The sequence below is a fragment of the Podarcis muralis genome, chromosome 4 (genome assembly GCF_964188315.1).
Source record: "Podarcis muralis chromosome 4, rPodMur119.hap1.1, whole genome shotgun sequence".
NCBI lineage: Eukaryota > Metazoa > Chordata > Lepidosauria > Squamata > Lacertidae > Podarcis > Podarcis muralis.
The window spans coordinates 45,611,825-45,632,830 of NC_135658.1; the positions used below are offsets into that span (position 1 = coordinate 45,611,825).

The 21,006-nt window shown below is 39.6% G+C and overlaps 1 long non-coding RNA gene across 1 annotated transcript; it reads right to left on the reverse strand.

The window, feature by feature from the left end:
• Positions 1-368: 368 nt before the first annotated feature.
• LOC114595327 (uncharacterized) lies at positions 369-12,791 on the reverse strand. Its single transcript, XR_003706255.2, has 3 exons — positions 12,700-12,791; positions 9,969-10,074; positions 369-700 (listed from the first exon to the last, which is right to left on the reverse strand). It is a non-coding gene; the product is annotated as an uncharacterized LOC114595327 (long non-coding RNA).
• Between the last annotated feature and the right edge of the window lie 8,215 nt (positions 12,792-21,006).

The following is a 21,006-nucleotide window of genomic DNA, read 5'->3' on the forward strand; positions in this document are numbered from 1 at the left end:
ACACAGAAGAAAAAACAAAGATGACAGTTTATATTCCTAAAGGATTGGGTGAGGCAAGGTGAAGCAAGCAAATACAATGATAACAGAATCATTGAATTGTAGAGTCATCTAGTCCAACCCCCTGCAATGCAAGAATCTCAAATAGATCATATGACAGATGGCCATACAACCTATGCTTAAAAACCTCCAAGGAAGCAGAGTCCACAGGGCCCTCGCCTGTTCTCCAAAAATTCTCAAAGATTATAGACAGAAGCTCTGAGATTACATCCACAAGCTTCCGGGTCTGCCGTGGGCAATGGCGGACAGCAGAAATAGCTAGCACTGAGCAGTGAGGAAATGGGAAGGCAGTGAGGGCAACACACCTTCTCTTTAAAAATCTGAGGGTTTTAGTTCAGGTTCTGGAGGGTCCAGCAGTGTTAGTAGATGTTCTCATGGAGTTCCTGAAGCTCCAGGGAGAGCCAGGGGAGGCTCCAAGATTGAGCACAGACACACGGCACGATCACGACCCCACGGCAAGAAGCCTTGAGATCCGTCATTAAAGCGGCAACCTCCCTAAAATAAAAGGATTTGGGACCAATCTGGAAAAGGTAAAAGGACTTACATTTTTAAATTCCTGTTTATGATTTAATTGGATCCACACCAGGAAGGAAAAAAGGAGGTGCCCCCCTAGACACAGGCACTCAACTGCATGGAAGGTAATCTGCAGGGGAAATAAAAGAACAAATAACTACTAATGTGTTTAAATATTAGCACACCAGTAAATGAACTGAGTTAAGACCATGAATTGGAGATCTGGATGTGATATTTTTATTTTCACCTTTATGATTATTTCCAGTAAGTTTGCTTAGCTGCAAAAGCATTTAAATTAAACTTGAACTCTAGAAAGAAGGAGGGAAAGCAGAATCGGGTTCTGGTGAATACTTTTTCTCTTTTTTCTCTCTCTTTTATTTTTCTTTTGTCTCTGGGAGTTAAAAGACGTAGACATTGAAAGAGTGGGCTTTATAGTTTTAATTTCCCTGAATTGCCTGGGATTAATTCTAAAAACCTTGAAAACAACTATTTTTATTGGGTCTAACAGTAAACAAATAAAACTTTTGAAGCTTTCCTTTCTTTTTCTTTCTTGTGGATGTATTTGGCTTGTTTATCCTCTTTTTTAGACATGTATGGGACTGGACTTTATGGTTTTGTGGCTATTATTAAAGTGTGGGTTAACTGGAGGGCAGAGAATTTAAATTAAAAGAATTTAAGGATGTACCAGGAATCTTAACAACATGATTATAATATCATCATTTGAATGACATATTTAAAAAGGAAATGAAGCAGGAGTTTGGGGAACAACTATCACACTTAGAGAGAGACCTGTTAAATTGTGGTGTTAAAGTGATTTCTAAAATGTACAAGATGTTATTGGAATGGCAGTCATAATATAGGAATGGAAGCATGGGAACAATTATGGAATATGGATATAAACATGTTATGGTTTAAGAGACAATTATATGAAAAGGCTATATCAGGGGTCAGCAAGCTTTTTCAGCAGGGGGCCGGTCCACTGTCTCTCAGACCTTGTGGGGGGCTGGACTATATTTTTGGGGGGGGAATGAATGAATTCCTATGCCCCACAAATAACCCAGAGATGCATTTTAAATAAAAGTACACATTATACTAATGTAAAAACACCAGACAGGCCCCACAAATAACCCAGAGATTCCTTTTAAATAAAAGAACACATTCTACTCATGTAAAAACACACTGATTCCCGGACCATCTGCGGGCTGGATTTAGAAGGCGATTGGGCCAGATCCAGCCCCCAGGCCTTAGTCTGCCTACCCATGGGCTATATAAATGGTACCTAACACCTAGTAGATAGGCAAAAATGTATAAACCAAAGTCAAATAAGTGCTGGAAATGTAAAGAAAAAGAAGGCACCTTTTTCACATGTGGTGATCTTGTAATAAGGTTAAAGCTTTACTCAAAACAGGTTACAGTAAATGCATCATATCACAAACTAAAATGCTTAACTTCTGAATGAGACAACAGCACATGATAAATGACCCTCTGACCTAGAGCCTTCCTAGTCATCTCATTCCCCAAAATGTGCACATGAGCTGGAACCCAACAAAACAAAAAGACCCATTAGTTGCAATTCTGTATTCTAATGCCATATTTCATTCAACAAATTACATTTACATCCCATACCTCCACTCTGAATATGTTCAGAGTTTTGACACGGCATTCTGCTCTTAGGACTGGAAGGATAGACTCTGGATGTTGTGCATTTTGTAGGATCAAGGAAATGGTTGGTCATGTTCTCTGGGATTGCTTTTGATATATGGAAGACAGAGGGCCTCTCCTTCATAGGCTTCATTATTTGGGTACTGTACATTTAATAATAATAATAATAATAATAATAATAATAATAATAATAATAATAATAATATCTTTATTGTCATTGCCCCCTCTCGGGGACAACGAAATTACTTGGCTGCTCTATCCACCCAGGTAGGGCACTCCACACAAAATCAAAACAACTATAAAAACACTAATTAAAACAATACAGTATAATACAGCAAGGAAGATTAGATGACTTTCAAAGTCCAGGCTTCCCATTCAGGGCCGAGATCGCTCTGGAGAAGAAGCTGTTCTTAAGACGGCTCGTTCTTGTCTTCATCGTCCTGTATCTCCGTCCCGACGGCAGGAGCTCGAAGAGACAGTGACCAGGATGCGATGGATCTTTTACTATGTCCAGTGCCTTCCTATGGCACCTTGTGGTATAAATCTGCTCTAAGGTGGAGAGTGGGCAGCCAACAATGCTCTCTGCTGCCTTAACATTTGTCTGTGGCAGCTGGCATTCAGGGATAAGACTCTCTAGGGTTCAGGGTTGGATAGTCTGTGGCAGTTTGTGAAGACTGTGAGCCTCTACGAAAGGCTTTACTTGATACATGAGCACACTGTTTGCCAGTATGTAGAAGTAATACAACCAATGCACATATTATTCAATTAAATATTTCACTTTTGTCAGATTTAGAATGTGTGATTCAGATTCAAGGCTCCTTTAAGGGATGCAAGAGACCCCAGTGTGTTTTGTAGTGTGAACAATTCTTGGAAATTGCTTTCACTTTGTACCAGTTGTAATTTGTTAATGTTTTGTGATGGATTAGTATGGGGTGCTTGAGGAATTCAGTTCTGTGAATTCGTGATATGACCTGACCTAATCCGCACATCCCACGCTCAAGTGTGGATCTGAAAGCAGCTATCAGTTAGATAGTTCACTCCTCTGAACATTGAGACACACTCCTTGACTCAAAAATATGTGTCAACATGCATTTAAAATGTGTATTATGAGAGAAAATAGTGTAACATTATGTATTCAAACACATCTTTTAAGTCACATTTCTGTGTGGATTATAGCTGACTAATAAGTAAGGAAACAGATTTGAATGCGTGAACAGATGTGAAAGTGACCCAGATGGGATATAGACTGATCTGTCCATCCCAAGGTTAGACTCAGCACTTCCTCAACACAGAGTGTGTGGCCTTTTTGTGATTAGTTCATCTAGTGTGAATGGAAGAAAAAGAATGAATTTGTCTCCATGTATGCTATAGCAATTATCTCTGTCATCTTCAGTGACTCTCTATCTAAATGGAATCTAAATAGAGCAAGTGAACTATTCCACACAGCTGCCTCAATGTTAGCATGACTGTATTGACCTCAGCTACAGGCTGCAGGAAGGCATACAAGTCACATTTTTACTAGCCTCCTCACAATACAAAAAGATTTTCTTTTTCTCATAATAGAGAGGTCATTTATCCAGCTACTCCAACTATTATTGCATTTTCTGAGCATGAGGGGGGGGGAATAACTGTTAGCATTATTAAAAATACACCAAAAAGAGAAACAAAAATCAATATCGTATTTAAGGGAACACGCAGCAATATTTCAAGTAATTATTTCTCCTATAATGCAGCTGTCATCTGAAAAAAAATGTACATTTGTTAATTTATAATTCTCCTTTTGCCTTCTTACGAATTATGGTTTTTTCTATTTTTTCTTTATTTTAATTATTTCAAATCAAATCTATTTTTTTAATTTTTTTATTTTCCTACTAAAGATAAAAAACATTTTTTGTTCCATCTCAAGCTTAAGGACTATGTTACATACACACAGAAAGATAGAGGGGTTGGTTGTTAAATGGCTGTAATGAATCCCCCCTCTCCCATACACTGGGTATCAAATAAATGAACATGGTAATATGAACACTTGCACCCAGGGGCGTAGCTAGCTCCTCCGGTACACGGTGCAGCGGGGGCTGGGCGACCCAACCATGGGTCAGAGCGACCCACACATGGGGCAGAGCGACCCGCCCACAGGGCCACTGCCATGATCCTTGTTCAGGGGCTGCCGCCAGGGCTGGGGGATCATTGTGCAGGGCTGGGGGAGTGTCTGCCACCCACCGGAAGTGCAAATGTACACTGCCAGGGGTGCAAGCGCCCACCACCAGGGGGTGAAAGTGCCGCCTGCGCGATCGCAGGCGGATTTTCGCAGTGACGATTGCGCTGATCGCGAAAATATGCCTGCCGGGGGCATGCGAGCGCCACAATGGTGATCCACAATATGGGGAGGGGGGTTGTCACCCTCCTTAGGCATAACACCACTCCCCACACCCCCACGTTACTACATCCCTGCTTGTACCCTCTACAGGTGGTGCCTTATTCACTTTCCCCTTTTGATCAATTTTTGCCCACTCTCAAAAGTTGATGGGCAAAATTACACCTCAGTACATCACCACAGAATTTACTCAGATGTAAAACTATAGCACATTCCTTCTAGGAGATGCATAGTGAACCCATGGCTCTCCAATTTTGTTGGGTTCCATCAGCCCCAGGCTAATCAGGGATTATCATGGGTGAAGCAGTTTGTAGTCCAGCAACATCTGGAGGGTCATGAGTTCATCACACCTGTTCTAGGACATATCACATACATATAAGGTAATTTTCCCCAAATTTCAGCCACTTGCCATTTATACTTTTCATTCTAGGCACAAAATGATGAAGAGGGAAATCTGTGTTAAGGTGTTGAAAAGAACCATTATCTCTTATTTTGTTTCAAATGACTACTTGATCTGAATGTTGTTGCTTTTAAACGTCTTCTAGACTGGAACATTATAGGAGAGCACCTATCATCCCATGTGCTTGTTTCAGCTTATGCAGTCAAACCTATAAGAAGAGATTCTTACTGCTCTCTCTCACCCAGTAGGTGGTGGCTACAGTGTATTTTGGAAGAAGTTAAGGGAGACAGGCTGGGATATTTACAGTACCTCAGTAACTTCTAGTGGCCAGAGGCCTGTCAGGGGTCCCTGAAACTTCACAACTCTATGGAAATGCAATGTTGCATCTCTTACTAGATCTTATGCTACACCCAAAACAGAAAGCTCACTGGACATACTTACATGGATCCTATAGCCTAGCCCCTGCATGATTTCTTCCTTATATTCCCAGCATATCTGGCTTCTGTACTTTCCTGTGCTACTATAACAGCAGTCATATAACAGCACTCTCTTTCATTCTCATGCTCTCTCACACACCTCTTGTCACTTCTGGTGCTCCCTATTATAATTTTACATATATAATAACTCGCTCTCCATGACACATAGGATTAATTAATTGGACCCTTTACTAATTAGAAAGGCTTGAATGTGGACTGATATAGGACTAAGATAATCCTTAAGGGCTCTTCACCCGCAAACTTCCTCCATCTTCTGAAGTAAGGTGAAAAGTAACCAAAGAAAATGTATTTTTCATGGGGCCCTGCTGTAGAAGGCTCTCCCCAGGAATGTTGCCTGCTGTTGACCCTGATGCCTTTCTAGTTCAGATGAAGACCTTTTTAATTCACTCAGTCCTTTTAGCTTCAATTTGTAGAATTATTTTAATCTGCAGCTTTATTTGCTTAATCCGAGATTGTGCTGGTGCTCCTCATGTAATAATTTATTTTGATGTTTTAAGTGGAAACTGTTCTGAAAGCCTTTTGGTTAAAGATCAGGGGAACAAATTCACATGGAACCAAGCCCTTTTTGGCAATTAGAAGCAATGGGTCCATAGGAGACCAAAGGCTTTGTTTTTCTTAGGAAGTTTTTGCAGAGTTCTGAAAAAATTATAAGAAGAATTGTTTGAAGAAATTCAGAAATGGAGAGATGAATATTTGATAGAGGAAAAAGAGCCTAAGCTCCAAAGCTAGAATGTGAATGGGACTGTGTAGCCAGGGACTGGATTATTTTATTGGAATAAACTAATTCATTTTTTTGCTTTCCTTTTTTTTTCTATAGATACTTACTTAAAAGTGCATAATTATCTGAGTTGTTCCTCTTGCTTTCCCCTTGGAAAGCAAGGTTTTTTTCCCTATTCTATTAAGTTTCCCATTGGCTTTTGAACAATAATCCTGCAGGAAACCTGTGGTCAGGTAAACTGGAAGCACTGTGCTATTTTGATACCCTGACATTCTCCCCCTTTATTCACGCTGCTACATTTTGAACCGAGATCCTTTTGTTCTGTCCACAACAAGGGGTTGCTAGTGAGGAAAGCAGAGTTAAATCTAATACATGAAAAAACTGTATGTACACACACCCTTATTAGGGACCCCTGATACTTTTTTGAGAAAGGAACACAGAATCTCTAGAATCAGCTTCCATTTTGACATGTTATAATCTGTTTCAGCAAAGCTACTCTTTAAACATTTAGCAATGTATGTTACTCAAAGGTTTGTCAGCAAAGTCTGTTTAGTTAAAGTAATTAGTTAATGACATGTTTAAGTAAGGCTAAGCACTAAATCAATTTCAATAGATGAGTAGCAATTATCATTATGTCCACATCAGCAATGCTTTAATGAACTCTTATTATTCTGTGCAGCTATACAACTTGTTCTTTGTCCAACACATTTTATTAAATCCTTGATTCAACCTTCTGATCCTCAATGTTATAAATCTTTGAGTAGTCTATGATAGAAGCTGAGCTAGAAAGTTAATTAGTGTAGACATTTAAAACACTGAATACAGTAGCTCAGCTCAGAATTAGAAAAAAATCAGAGATGAAGTTCTGAAAAAAAGATACCCTTTGTTTTACACTGCATTATATATATAAAAAACCTAGATGGAGCTTTTATTCAATTTGAACATTCACTGGCAATGTTAAGATAGTAGCACTATTAGATTGAATAAATGTGGAGCTCAAACAAAGAATTAAATACAGACTAAGCTGAAAGAACCAAGGTCAATTTAGAATTAATGTAAAAAGGCACCACAAAAGGAAGGAAAGTTGAAAACACCCGATTCAGCCAACTAGTGTTTAGTGAGTTTTGCAATGAACTTTTTTGTGATACACAGTGTGCAAGTTAGAAAGGTGGAAAAATTCACAGTATGATTTGTCTTGGATCCCCCATGACCATAGGGACAACCCTGGGTACAAAATATGATGGCTAGCCCTCCAATCTCTATACAAGGTACTTATTATCTTTCAGATACAATCTGTGGCTCAAATTATGGCCTATGAAATCCTCCCCAAAATGGACGTATTTGATTTGTCTTCTTTCTAATGCTCCATCAACCATTAAGATGGGGTGGCTAAAATTTTGGAAATATTGAATATTGGCTAACTCTCTTGAGAACTGTATGCTAATGTTGGTCAAAATGGCCAGTGGTCACTTCCACATGCCCAAGGTTCATGTGTAGCTTCACAGGTAATCTGGTCACACCACAAATATCAATAGGTGTATGAGGGTTTTTGAAATTTAAAGATTGCAACTTTCCACTGACTGGAGCACCTTTATGGCAACATAGATAAGGCTCCCATTCCTAGTGCAGGCAGGCACAATTATTTTACAGTGCCTTTGAATCTAGAACTTACATAAAGGTGACCTCTGGATATCATCTAAGACAAAGCAAATAATATTCCAAAACTACTTCTTTCTGCATCAGTACAGAAGAGATACAATATTCACAACTGCACTCAAGAGACTACTATCTGATCCAGAGTATATGCTGTGCACAGGTATAGGAATATCATATTTGAAAGTAATTATAAAAGGAAACAATATTAAATTCTATAGCTTAAATACATAAAGTGGTTATTCATTTCACCTATAGCAAGACTTTGACTGAAGACATTCCTGAATATATGTGTGAAAAGAACTTACAAAACTTCATATTTATTTGTTCTATCAGTATCTCCTAGAGCAGAAAACAGTTGAATATGCACAGAGCTCCCATGTGATCAAGACTTTCCCTTCACTTTTGTGTTTACTGTCCCTGGTACTGAAATAGATGGGGGAAAACCTTTGTTCACACTGTGCATGTATGCAACTGAGCTTTCAGTAACCTCTGGTTATTTACAGCATAATAACAAATTTAATGTACTGTCTGATGAGCTGCTCTCTCTATATATATTTAGAAGAGTCACAATGAAAAACACATAGGGAAAACAATACACAGAGGCTTGTAAGGCAAGGACTGGCAACATTTAGTATGGAACAGTGGAGTTTTCCCTTAAAACAAAGACAACAGATATGCTAACAGCCTGTGAGGTCCAAGAAACACACCTGGTCAATGTTGGCTGTGGTCAATATGGCAAAACAGAAAAAAAATTAATGGGAGAAAGGAAAATATAAATTATATTTTTTTAAAAAAAAAGATTTAATGCATTGTGTTTCTAAGTATTAAAGCAACTTTAGATATTCCGGTGGGGGCGGGGGAGAATCTCTGCATTTGACAAAAGAAACCTGCACAAACAATAGGCAAAAAGAAGGCAGGGAAACCCAAACAGAGTGAGGTTGATTCAATGAATTTAAGCTATTCCCTCCCATTTTCCTTTCTAAATGTTTGTCTGTGATCAAATCCTCCACTATTATTGCATTACAGTCTCTCTTTACTCCTTTCCTTGCCAAAATGGCCCTAGGCTGTGGTCTCCCAGGTAGTTTTAATATCCTTTTGTAAGCCCTCCTTGAATGATTATGGTAAGTCTTGCTTGCAGCAGTTTTTGTTCCCCCTAGCATCTTTTCCACCTACCTCTCTGTGCTATTCTTTTGTTTTCAAACACTGCTTTATTCCTTTCCCTACAGCCTACCAGACGGTGGTAATATCCTTTTTTTTAAAAAAAGACAGCAGGAGTGGGTTGCTATTCCTCCATGTATTGTCAGTGATACAGTATGTTTTTCAAACCTTCCAGCATCAGTAATTTTGTGAAAAACTGTCAGGGCAAAACTGAAAACAAATAATAAGTGTAATCATTTCTGAGACAGCTTGGTGGCTGATATTCACAAGAACAATCTTCATGAATATAACCGATAATCCTGCTGTCCTACCAACCATGTCAACAAAACAGAGATAGATTCTTAAATTTCTGATCATCCAAACCTTCATTAGCTGTCCAAAGCCTAGTGAAAACAACAAACTGCATATGCATCAAAGTCATAGGAGTATAACAGAATAGGTGTGATGGTTTTGTTTCCTTGATTTCAGTTGCATTAATTCATTTTTGTTGGGCAAAAAGAGAGAAAAGCAGGTTTTTGCTTCTCTGCCTTCAAATCTATGGGTGGGTGTACCTAAATAGCTCAGGACTGCAATACCTCAAGGACCGCTACTCCTGATATAAACTGACCTGGACTCTGTGATCATCATCTGAGGCCCTTCTTCATGTGCCTCCTCCATAACAGGTCCAGAGAGTGGCAACATGAGAACAGGCCTTTTCTGCAGAGGCTCCCCATTTGTGGAATGCTCTCCCCCAGGGAGTTTCATCTCGCACCTTCATAATGCATCTTTAGGCGCCAGGCAAAAATATTCCTCTTCATCCTTTGTGGGAGTGGGTTGATTTTTAAAAAAAACTATTCATTTTGTGCTTTTATCCTGTATTTTTATCTTGCGAACTGCCCTGCAACCTGTGGATTAAGGGCGGAAAATAATAATCATCATCATCTGTTCCTTTACCTTAAACTGGAAGCAAGGGTATGTCTTAATGGCAGCCATTAGTACTCCAGATGCCAGATTCAACTGTGATGGACACAGATACACCCAGAGATCTCTGCAGCGGTTGCTTTTTGAAAAAAAAATCATAGTGGAGAAAAATGAAGAACAAATGAATATCTCAATTCTGGTTTCAGTGTATAGCCTAGGCATTGGGGTGGGGAAATCTGTGGCCCTCCAGATGCCACTGAACTACATCTCTCACCATCCCTGACCATTGAACATGCTGGTTGGGACTAATGGGAGTGGGAGGCCAACAACATGGGGAGCCATGTTGCAGTAAGCATATCTACAGGTAAGGACACATAACAGAATTTGCATTTGGATGTTGTCTATTACTGCTGACTTAATCTGGAAAATGTTTAAGCTTTCCCTGCAATGGTGCCCCATCTGTGGAATTTGTCCCCACCTGTCATCAATTATTTTGTACTTGTGATCCCAAGTGTATGTGTTTGCCTTGATATATTCAGTGTTTTAGTGGGACACAGGTAGCGCTGTGGTCTAAACTACTGAGCCTCTTGAGCAGTTCAGATCCACACAATGGGGTGAGCTGCTGTCACTTTGTCCCAGCTCCTGCCAACCTAGCAGTTCAAAAGCATACCAGCGCAAGTAGATAAATAGGTACTGCTTCAGCAGGAAGCTAAACGGCGTTTCCGTGCACTCTGGCTTCTGTCACAGTGTTCTGTTGAGCCAGAAGCAGTTTGGGCATGCTAGCTACATGACCCAGAAAGCTGTCTGTGGACAAATGCCCTTGGCCTGAAAGGGGAGATGAGCACCGCACCCCATAGTCAAATTTGACTGGACTTTACCATCCAGGGGTCCTTTATCTTTTTACCTTTACCTTTTAGCATTAACTGTGGTAGGGAGCCTGCTCTGTGATTTTACTTCTTATTTTGTATGATTTATGGCTGTTTTGTGTAATTTTATGTGATTCGTATCTTGAACCCTGACTTGGGATCCTAAAATGAGGGGCAGGCTAAATTGCTCATCATAATAAAGAAATATGTAACGAGAGAAATAAACAATAGTAGCACTTATGTTAACTGAAAGAATAAAATATTTCTTTTTCCAATATAACTGAATCACTCATGAACTAAACATAAGAACTATATAATAAAGCCACAAAGCCAAGAGCACTTTAGCTAATTATAAACTATTCATACAGAAGAGTGACTTCCACTGCAGGTGAAAGGCAGCCATCCTTGGAACAGAGCACAGTGGTGCACTTAACAATACTAAGCAACATTCTGCAAGCGTTTTTGGCAAAGGAAGTTAAAAACACTTTATCCAATCAAAACTTCAAAGGAGATTGGGGAACTGGAGCTCAGCCAGAGTACCAGAATGCTTTCTGCTTTGTGAAATTAATTTGGAATCTTAAAACAGTACAGCCATTTACTACTCTTATGAATAGCGTATTTGCTTCTTCCAAATGCACAGTTTTAAGTTTTGCAGTAAGATTCATGATAGCGTTTTATGTCTACCGCTGTGGTTTTATGACAAATCTGAGTTATAAGTTTGCCAACATGCCATGCCACAAAGTTCTGGTTACAAAAGCAGTCACTAACATTTGAAAGATTATGTGCAAATTTAAGACTGCCTTGACTGAGGAGAAAGTTGACACTTTTAACCAATTGAAGAAGAAAAAAGATTGTTACAAATGTTGCTATGAAGTGCTCTAAATAAAAGATAGTTTGACACTTAGACCAGACAGATTTAATAAAGACACATTTCACAACCACGTTTCAAGGGCAACTGTGGTTAAAATAAAGAGGCTTTCTTTCTTTTCTTTTTTGACAATAACAGCTGTAAAGGAATACAATACTCAATTTTTATGAAAATAAAATAATTGTACATCATGTAAACACATTTCTTTGGGGGGATGTATTGTAATGGGAATATGGGTTTGTCTTTAAAGTCAAGGATCTAGAAAATAAAAGAGTTAATGTGAACATTACAATTGAATATAATTAGATTTAATAAAAGGGCTGTTTGGTAGAACTGTATTATTGGATTCAGTTGAAAAGCTTAAAAAAAAAATATGTGATATCAATGTCATTTAGTAGTCTCTTTCTTTTCTTTTCTTCCTGAAATAGTAGTTCACACTGTTATCACCTCAAAATATAAGTGTTAGAATTCTGCTGATACTCCATGTTTTAAATTATGGCAGTAATATCTGTGGACAGCTGTATCCTGTGATCTAATCACTTTTAATACAAAATTGACTATTATATAAATTTCTCTAAAACACACATAGAGTGAAACCTGACAATCTCACCCATTTATTCTGGAAGGAGACAGGCAGGGTGCATTAAGGAAGCAATTAAAGAAATGCTTCCTTCACCAGAGCCAAAGAATACGATGCTGTAAACTCAATAACTTTAATCAGGCCAAGAAACAGGGCTGCCACTTTGTTTAAATAGAATACAATTCAATTAATCCAACAATATGTCAAGAATGTATAAATTTAAATGGCATGCACTATGTGGGGGAATTGTGCCCTTCAAACAATAAAGCCATTGTTTAAGTTCCATTTCTTTTAAGTTTCTTATCTTATAGAAATTGAAAAAGGCTATCCCGTTCAACTTAACTGATTGGAGAGTTAGGAAAAACCTGAACCACTTAATTGATCACCAGTGATGTTGTGTTTAATTTTGAAGTGCAGGAGCTTATCATAATGGCTTCCAGAGCCACATACCAATAGAGAGTCCATAACTGCAGTCCCAAAAAGAGTTGGAAAAGGCATCAACTGGCAAAGGCTGATTTGCGCAACAAGGCCCAACACACCCCTAATAAAATAATAAAAACACATTGACACAGAATTTTAGTTTAAGGTTAATGGGCAAAATTTAGGTCACAGCTTTATTGATTACAGCAATGTGAGTGGTATTGGCTTAGGCATTGGCAATAACTATATCTGACTCCTGCCCGCCTTGCAGGAAGTCTAGAAGGGCAAACCACCAACAGAGGGAGCTCCATTGATGGCGACCAACTGAAGCTCACCCGCAGGGTCCTGGCATAGCCCTAGCCCCACAAGCAGACTTTGGACAAAATTCAGACCCGTAGATTCCCTTAACAGAATACCCTTGTACCTGGAGGGGCAGGTGATGGCCACACCTCCCCTCCCCCACAGCTCACTAAGCCAATGCTTAACTGCCAAACCTTACAAAGTTGTGACAATTGCTAAGAGGTAGGTGAAAATGGACAGTGCCAATCTGCCAAATGGAAAAAAAATCCCTACCTAGCCCCTGTTCCAAAACAGGCGACCAGCCGAAGTCCAGAGCAAGGCCAAAGCAGAAACCTAAAACACGGGGGGGGGGGGGTTCGGCAGCGTGAAGCCAGGTAAAGCCCCAGCGCCACGCCACTGGCTTTTAATGGCCCACACGATCACTCCACAACACTCTGATTGGCCAATATGCCGTGGCGCGACCGTGGGGCACCACAAGGCTTGAGCTCATCCCCACCCCACCCCATGGATGGGGGTGCGCCTCGGGCCCACGCACAACACGGACCCTCAATTAGGAGGATCCAACTTAGCAATTAGCATGTTGGACTTCTCAGCTGAGGAGATATGGGTTCACATCTCTGATCAAGCATGACGCTCAGTAGCAGACTTTGTCAGCCTAGTCTATCTAACAAAAGGGCTATGTGCCAGGCCAGAGCTTTTCTTCAACCAGCAGCAATACTGGCAAGACTGCTCCCAAAGATTATGTCATTACTCCTGCTGTGAAAAATGTAAGAGCTGTGTTTCCCTGAATTCCTGCTCCACTACACCACTTCAAGATGACCACATTTACCCCAGATTGACAGACTATGTCAAGATGGCACAAAAACAAGAAGAGAAAGACCTGTGTGCATTATTTTTCAAATAACATTAACATAAATTCATTCCACTGAATTTCAACATAATTGCAAGGTACAGCATAAATGACAGTTTTACATTAATGCCTGCAGATGTGATTTTTTAGTAACTCATTTGCAAATCAGAAAGAAAAGGCTTAGAGAGGGAAAAGCTGAAGTATTTTTCCCTGGTACTTTTAATTGAGTCAGATTAGATGGTAATGTAATAGGCTATTCCTGGACACCTTCTCTAATAAATCCCTTCTATTATAAACCACAGCGCTGTGAAAATTACTGCACTCCTTTCTGAAAGAAAATAAGAGAAGAAAAACCGCATGATCAGAGAGAGGTATCTTTATCCCACATACTTTCCAGAGTCTATGAAAATCTTGGTTGCTCTTTCAACACTTTTATGCTTATACACCACAATTCATTTGCCTTTTTCAGACTCAGTATATCTTTCTTCACCTTCTGATATTTTGTATTATTTGGGTTTTATACTTGGACCCCAGTCTTCCTATAGAAAGCTCACATGTACTTCTCACACCTCCTTATCTTCATCATACACTCCCACACAACCAACTTTGCCCTATACAATTTCTTCATTGTTGTATTACATTAGTCTGCCATGCTTCTTTTCCATTCCCTGCACTAGTCTTTTTATTCATGGGTTACCCTAATATGAATATCCTTCAGCTCTGAATAAATTTCTGCTTTATGCCATAATCCTACACACAGCAGCAGTGTGCCAGAGACTGTTCAAATATGGGATTCAGTTGTGGTGGGACTTTCTCAACTGCATGACTTTTGGTGGCTTTTCAGAGAACTGCTTGGCTCTCCAACATTTTAAGCCATGGTCTTTTCCATCCCTGCTATATCAGATCCTTTTAACTGGAGATGCCAGGAAATGAATTTGTGACCTGATTGAATCACTCACTCCTTGTTTCAAAAACAGGGAAACTGGAAGCCTGGGTGATTTGTTGTTTTAAGCAAAGAAACATCATGCCAACCTCACCAGTTTGTGCTATTAAGTCTGGAAGACGGTACAATAACCTGCCTGGTATCAAGAGTTATCTGGGGCTGTCAAAAAGGAGGCAGGGCAGAGGGAGAGAAAGTATCATATGTTACCTAGGCTGCCTCCTCCCCCTCCTGGGTAGAGGCAGATCCTCTGTGCAACAGATGGGCTTGTACCATTGACCACAGAGAATATGTTGGCTCAACTTATTCCTTGGCTCTATCATCTCATACCCATGGCTCCTAATCTGTTTGGCGCCACTGCCACTGCCACTGCCTTAAGCCCTTCCATTGTGGTTCCCATTGCAGGACAGAACAGAGAGGGGGGCAGGGGTCCAATTGGCATGGGCCTACAATTTTGAGGGGGCCTACTCACAGTTCCCTTACTAGAGGCAAAGGGGAAGGGGCCCTTTGGTAAAGATTATTAAAATGGGACCTACATTTCCCATCTGGCCTGGGCCTATTACCAGCTCTGCACAACTCTGGCTACAGGATGGAGAGAGCAAGGGAACACAAGATAGAGGCAGAGATGGCAGGAGCCTAATAATGAATAGAGGGGAAAGTAGGGAAGGAAGAGAGGAGGTGTCAAGGGGGGGCATCTACTACTGTGCTCCACTTGCTTTCTCTCTTCCCCCTTAAACCTAGGCTTGCCATATATCAGGAAAATTCCTGACATGTCCTGGTTTTCAGGTGCAAAAATGGTGTCAGGGAGGAATTTTGCCAAATCAGCAAAATGCCAGAGAAAACCCAGAAGTATGACAACGCGGTGGGAAAAGCAGTGGAAACAGCTCCAAAAGCTTAAAATCCGTATTTTTCAAGGTTTCCCAAAAAGTTCAACAATTTGTGTTTGTTCCCAAAACAAGCTGGGGTCTTACATGGCAGCCCTATTTAAACCAGGACTACCCAGTTGTGTTTGCCTCCCAAACACAGAAGTCTTTCTTTCCCCCATGCCTTCCTGTCTGCATATTAAACACTAAACTCTAATTACACATTAGTGCTAGCCCCTGAATTGCTTTGGGGCCCAGATCCAGGTCAGGTTGGCCCCAGTCAGATCAGGGCTAATTCCAAGTAATAGATTAGGCCCCAACTCAGATCTGGAGGCTGTGCACGGACCTATTTCTTACATGAGCATTTCTTCCACACGCCCAACATATTTGGGAAATGCAGAAACAAGAGAATTTCATTTCCACTTCTCTATCTGCAATATGGGCAGTGAAATCAGTCTGTGATCAGGATATTAGACTACTTTTTAGAGAAAGAAAAACAATTGTGAAGATAACCAACCCTGGGCTTAAGTGTCTATGTGCATAATTGTTTCCAGGTGCTTTTCCAGGCACACAAAATTATAACGTAAGTAAGGTAAGGAAATGTTTCACTGCACCATAGCTTGAAATTGTTTCTCAATAGGTGTATTTTAGGGAGGATCTGTGTGTGCCTTAAATTCAGGTTTATGGGCCAATTTTCCATAGAAAACTATCATGTCTTTTATATGAAAGGTCAAATTTCTTCTCACAAACATTTTAAATTCTTTTTTCCCCTGCCAACAGCAATACACTTGCTATCATTATTTTGCCAGATTCCCATTCATTCATTTTGATGGATGCCAAGAGCTTTTGGAAGTCAAAAATCTCACTCTTATACTCTACATTTTAGCTTATTCCTAGACATCTAATAAATGCCAAGTTAATTCTGGCAGTTTGGGGCCACTATTTTTAATAAGCTCTATCACGTTAGTTGGCATGGAACTTGATTATATACACACACATTGTGTCTCCATGCTATTTTCTATTTTTAGAAAATCTGTTATATTAAAGTAACATAAATTTTAAAAACTGATTACCAAATATTTCAGGACTGGTTGAGTCTATTAAGTTACCTACTCTTAAATCTAATAAATGTTCTCAGATTTCCCTATGAATGATCTGCCATAAGAAAAGTCTCTCACGTTAATGATCACCAGCAGTATTCATTTTTACCTAGCATTCATATTTGTATACCTGATATATCGAATTCTAAATGTCACCTCTGTGCATGGGAGACATGGGTCTCTGAAATCTGACATACTAACACAATAGCAAATTACTTATTAAGAAAGGAATCTCTGACCTTCTTACCTAACGTACCTCAGCTTTTCCCTGTAAACTAGCCTTCCCCAACCTGGAGCCCTCCAGATATTTTGGACTACAATTCCCATTGTCATAGGAGGCTTGATCATGATGGCTTGGACTTGGATGAGTTGTATTCCCAAACACCTAGAGGGCACCTGGTTGTGGAAGGCTTCTATAAACCATAGTGTGAACACCAGACAGTGCAAAACAACAATTTGCCAAGCAGTAACATTCCATAGTATGCATGTAATTCCATGATAAACTATCATTTGTCCTGCCAAGTAGTAAGGGTGTTCTTATTCTTGCTAGTCTCTTGCTTCACCTTCAGAAAAGTAGTGAGGGTTTTTTTCACTGTTTGGCATGCAAGTAGTTTTAATCACAACATATTAATTTATTACTTAGCAAATTGTCACCCATATTCAATCTACAGCAGGTGACTACCACTAATGACAGATTCATGACTTGGAACATCCAATCTAATATCCCAAGAGAAAAATGCAAGTCAGCCTTCATACGGACTTTTGATAGGTCAAGAAACAGCACATTTAGATACATGGTGGGCTGCCATGTTTAGAAATCAAAGCCAGTGGATATGGGCCCTTAGGCACTTCAGTAAAGCAGACGAGGGCAAGGATGCAATCGGGGCTGTATGAAAGAGGGAGGAAGCAGAACAAAAAGAAGAGCTTTGAGAAGAAGCAATAAGGTGGCTTGTCTAATTAGTATGGAGAAAGCTTGAGAATAACATATGCTCCCCATTCCATTCCTTAATTATTCAGTGAAACATTCTGTACTGTGTTCTATGCATTCTGAATTCTAGTTTAATTAAGATGTTCTAATGTTAGTTCTGGAGTTCAGTCATGAGCTGCTAGACACTGCCTTCCATTTCTTCAGTTCATTTGCATCTTTCCCCCTTCTGCATTACCAATGCAAATGTGTGCATTGATAAAACACCTGGGAGGAAAAGCAATCTCCATGTGTATAATTCCATCAAGATTATATTTTGTTCGATGTTCTACTGAAGTGCATGTCTGCTACTGCTCATTGGTGAAATGTCACACACATATCTTGATAAAGCCATACGTGCAATTACACAAGGATTGCTCATTGGCAGTATTTAATCAATGCACATATGCACATATTTAATTTAGGAGGGCGAAGGAAAGACATGAAGGGACAGAAAACGCTGGTAAACTCTGCATGCAGTATGCCTTGTACAAGTGTGTATGTTTTGTTTAATGGAGGCTGCTCAGTGCAATGGCTTTATGAAATATGATACGGGAATTTGGAAACTGCAAAATCTAGGGGGGGGGGGGAATTAGTTGAGGAATATTTTAGAAGCATACATAGAGAAAAGACATTGACCTGGTAATTCCAAAATGTATCTATCCATCAGCCTAATGACAATCAATGCTTTATGCAATTGACAGAGATCACAAGTTGAAAAACAACTATGTCATGACACTCTAGTAGCTTTCATTTATCATACAACAGGGCTGCAACACAGAAGCAAGATTCAAAATATTCTTGACAGGTTGGTACACTGAGCTGAAACCAACAAGATGAAATTCAACAGAAATAAGTATAAAGTCCTCCATTAAGGTACCAACAATCAAAGGCACTGGATGGGAGATATCTGGCTTGACAGCAGGACATATGAAAAGGATGTAGGTGTCTTAGTTGATCATAAATTGAGCATGAGCCAGCAGTTGCTAAAGAAGTCAATGCAATCTCAGAATGCATTAACAGGAACACAGTCTCCAGACCATCAGAAGTAAAAGTTCCAGTTTATTCTGCCGGTCAGATTGCCTCTAGAGCAGAAGTTCCCAGTTGGTGGTCCACAAACCCCAGGAGTTCCTCGTAACCCACTCAGGGGATCCATGGCACCATTCACAGAACAAAAACTACCATAGAAATATCAACAATTGTAAAAGTAGATGGTCCATAGCATTGCTTTTGCAAAACAGATGGTCTACAGTATTTAGAACCACTGTTCTAGAGTATTGTGATGTATTCTAGGTACCACATTTTAACAAAAACACTGACCAACTGGAGGGCAACCAGGATTGTGAGATGTGTGGAAACCAAGTCCTGTAAGGAACATAGTTAGAAGAACTGGGCATGTTTTACCTAGAGAAGAGAGGTTAACGAAAGACAAGACAGTAGTCTTCACATATACTAAAAAGGTTGTCATGTAGAAGATGGAGCAGAAAAAATGTTTGGATAATTGAAAGGGTGCAGATTTGAGGTAACCATAGGGAGAATTTGCCTAACAATAGAACTGATTGCTTCAGAAAGTGATGGGCCTTCCTTTCCTGGAGATATTCAAGCAAGGGTAGTGTAGTCGCATCCTGACTTTCAGATCCTGTATGGGGCAGGGGCTGGACTGAATGACCTACAAGATCTTTTCCAACTCTATATTTTATTATTGGCCATAAATTTCACAACACATGGCCTATTACTCATGCAAATGGGCAATGAGATTTACAAAAAATACAAGTCATACAGACCAGCTAAGTAAAGCAATGTAGGCTTCCAGCACAAATACAGCAACCTATAGTTGGGAATGACTGTCTTTCTCTGTCTGTGAATCTCTCCATTATAATTTTGATCCTTGCCACAACAGAGATTCACTGATGCTTAACACATAGCAATAAAATTTGAATGCATGTTTTATGCTTTTATTTATTCATTCATTTGTTTGTTTAAAATGAATTACTACATACAAAATTACAGTTTCATTATTATTGGAGCAGGGTTTCTCAAAAAAAAGTGGAACTGCAAACAATTACCATCCAGAGCATATATCATACATTTTGCTTGTTATAAATTGCAAGAGAAATAGCAGACTTACAGTAAAGAAGTAAATACCACAGAGCTTACTTCCTAGTAAATATATTTAGGATTGCAATCTCACAGGAATTAAATATCTGACTTTACTATTTCTCTATTTAGACAGCACTCATTTGCATAATTGGATGGGTACTTTTGTGCTTAGTTTGGTTGCCTGCAGGCTAGCTGGCTTATTATGAAGAAAGGTGCCACTAATTTGTTTATTAATTTCCAATTAAATTTTGTATTGTGTGCATGGTGATTCTCTACTGAGTTGTAAACTGAGTTGTTTTTTTGTCTAAGTTATGTTGTGTTCATAACAGCACTCGTGCAATTAGCAGAACTATTACCACTGCAGTAATTAGGATACTGTTCTGAAGATTGGTATAAAATAAAATTGATTTTGTTTAGATGTGAGTACAGTTGGGTATAATAATCCCATATTCTTCCCATGATACCCATCACTATACATTGCATATTCTGTAATTGTATTTTTCAAGTGTCTTTTATGACTATGCAAGGTAGAACATGGAGGGTGGGAGTAGAGAACACACAAATTCTTTAGAATGGAGAGGTTTGTACATATAGGATACAGAATACAGTATGTGTGCATGTGTGCAGTGCCAGATTTAGGGAAATGAAGGTGGTTCCCCAGAACTGGGCGCAGAGCTGAAGGGGCACAAAATAACTACCACTGCTACTACAACAATAACAATAACAGCAGCAACTATATTTATCTGGCTACCTACTGAGTAAATCCATAAAAGTAACTATACCCAAATAACAGTTACAGATAGGTAGCCGTGTTGGTCTGCCATAGTCAGAACAGAAAAATTCCTTCCAGTAGCACCTTAAAGACCAACTAAGTTAGTTCTTGGTATGAGCTTTCGTGTGCATGCACACTTCTTCAGATACACTGAAACAGAAGTTGCCAGATCCTGCTATATAGTGAGAAGGTGGGGAGGGGTATTACTCAGAAGGGTGGTGGGAATGGGTGATTGGCAGATAGCTGTGATGAGCCTGTTGACGACTCTTAACGACTGCAATAGGTCTTACAGGAAAAAGCAAGGGGTGAGAAGGTGAAAAATGGCTTTGTCATGTATAATGAGATAAGAATCCAATGTCTTTGTTCAGACCAGGTCTCTCCATGGTTTTAAGTTTGGTAATGAGTTGCAATTCAGCAGCTTCTCTTTCCAGTCTATTTCTGAAATTCC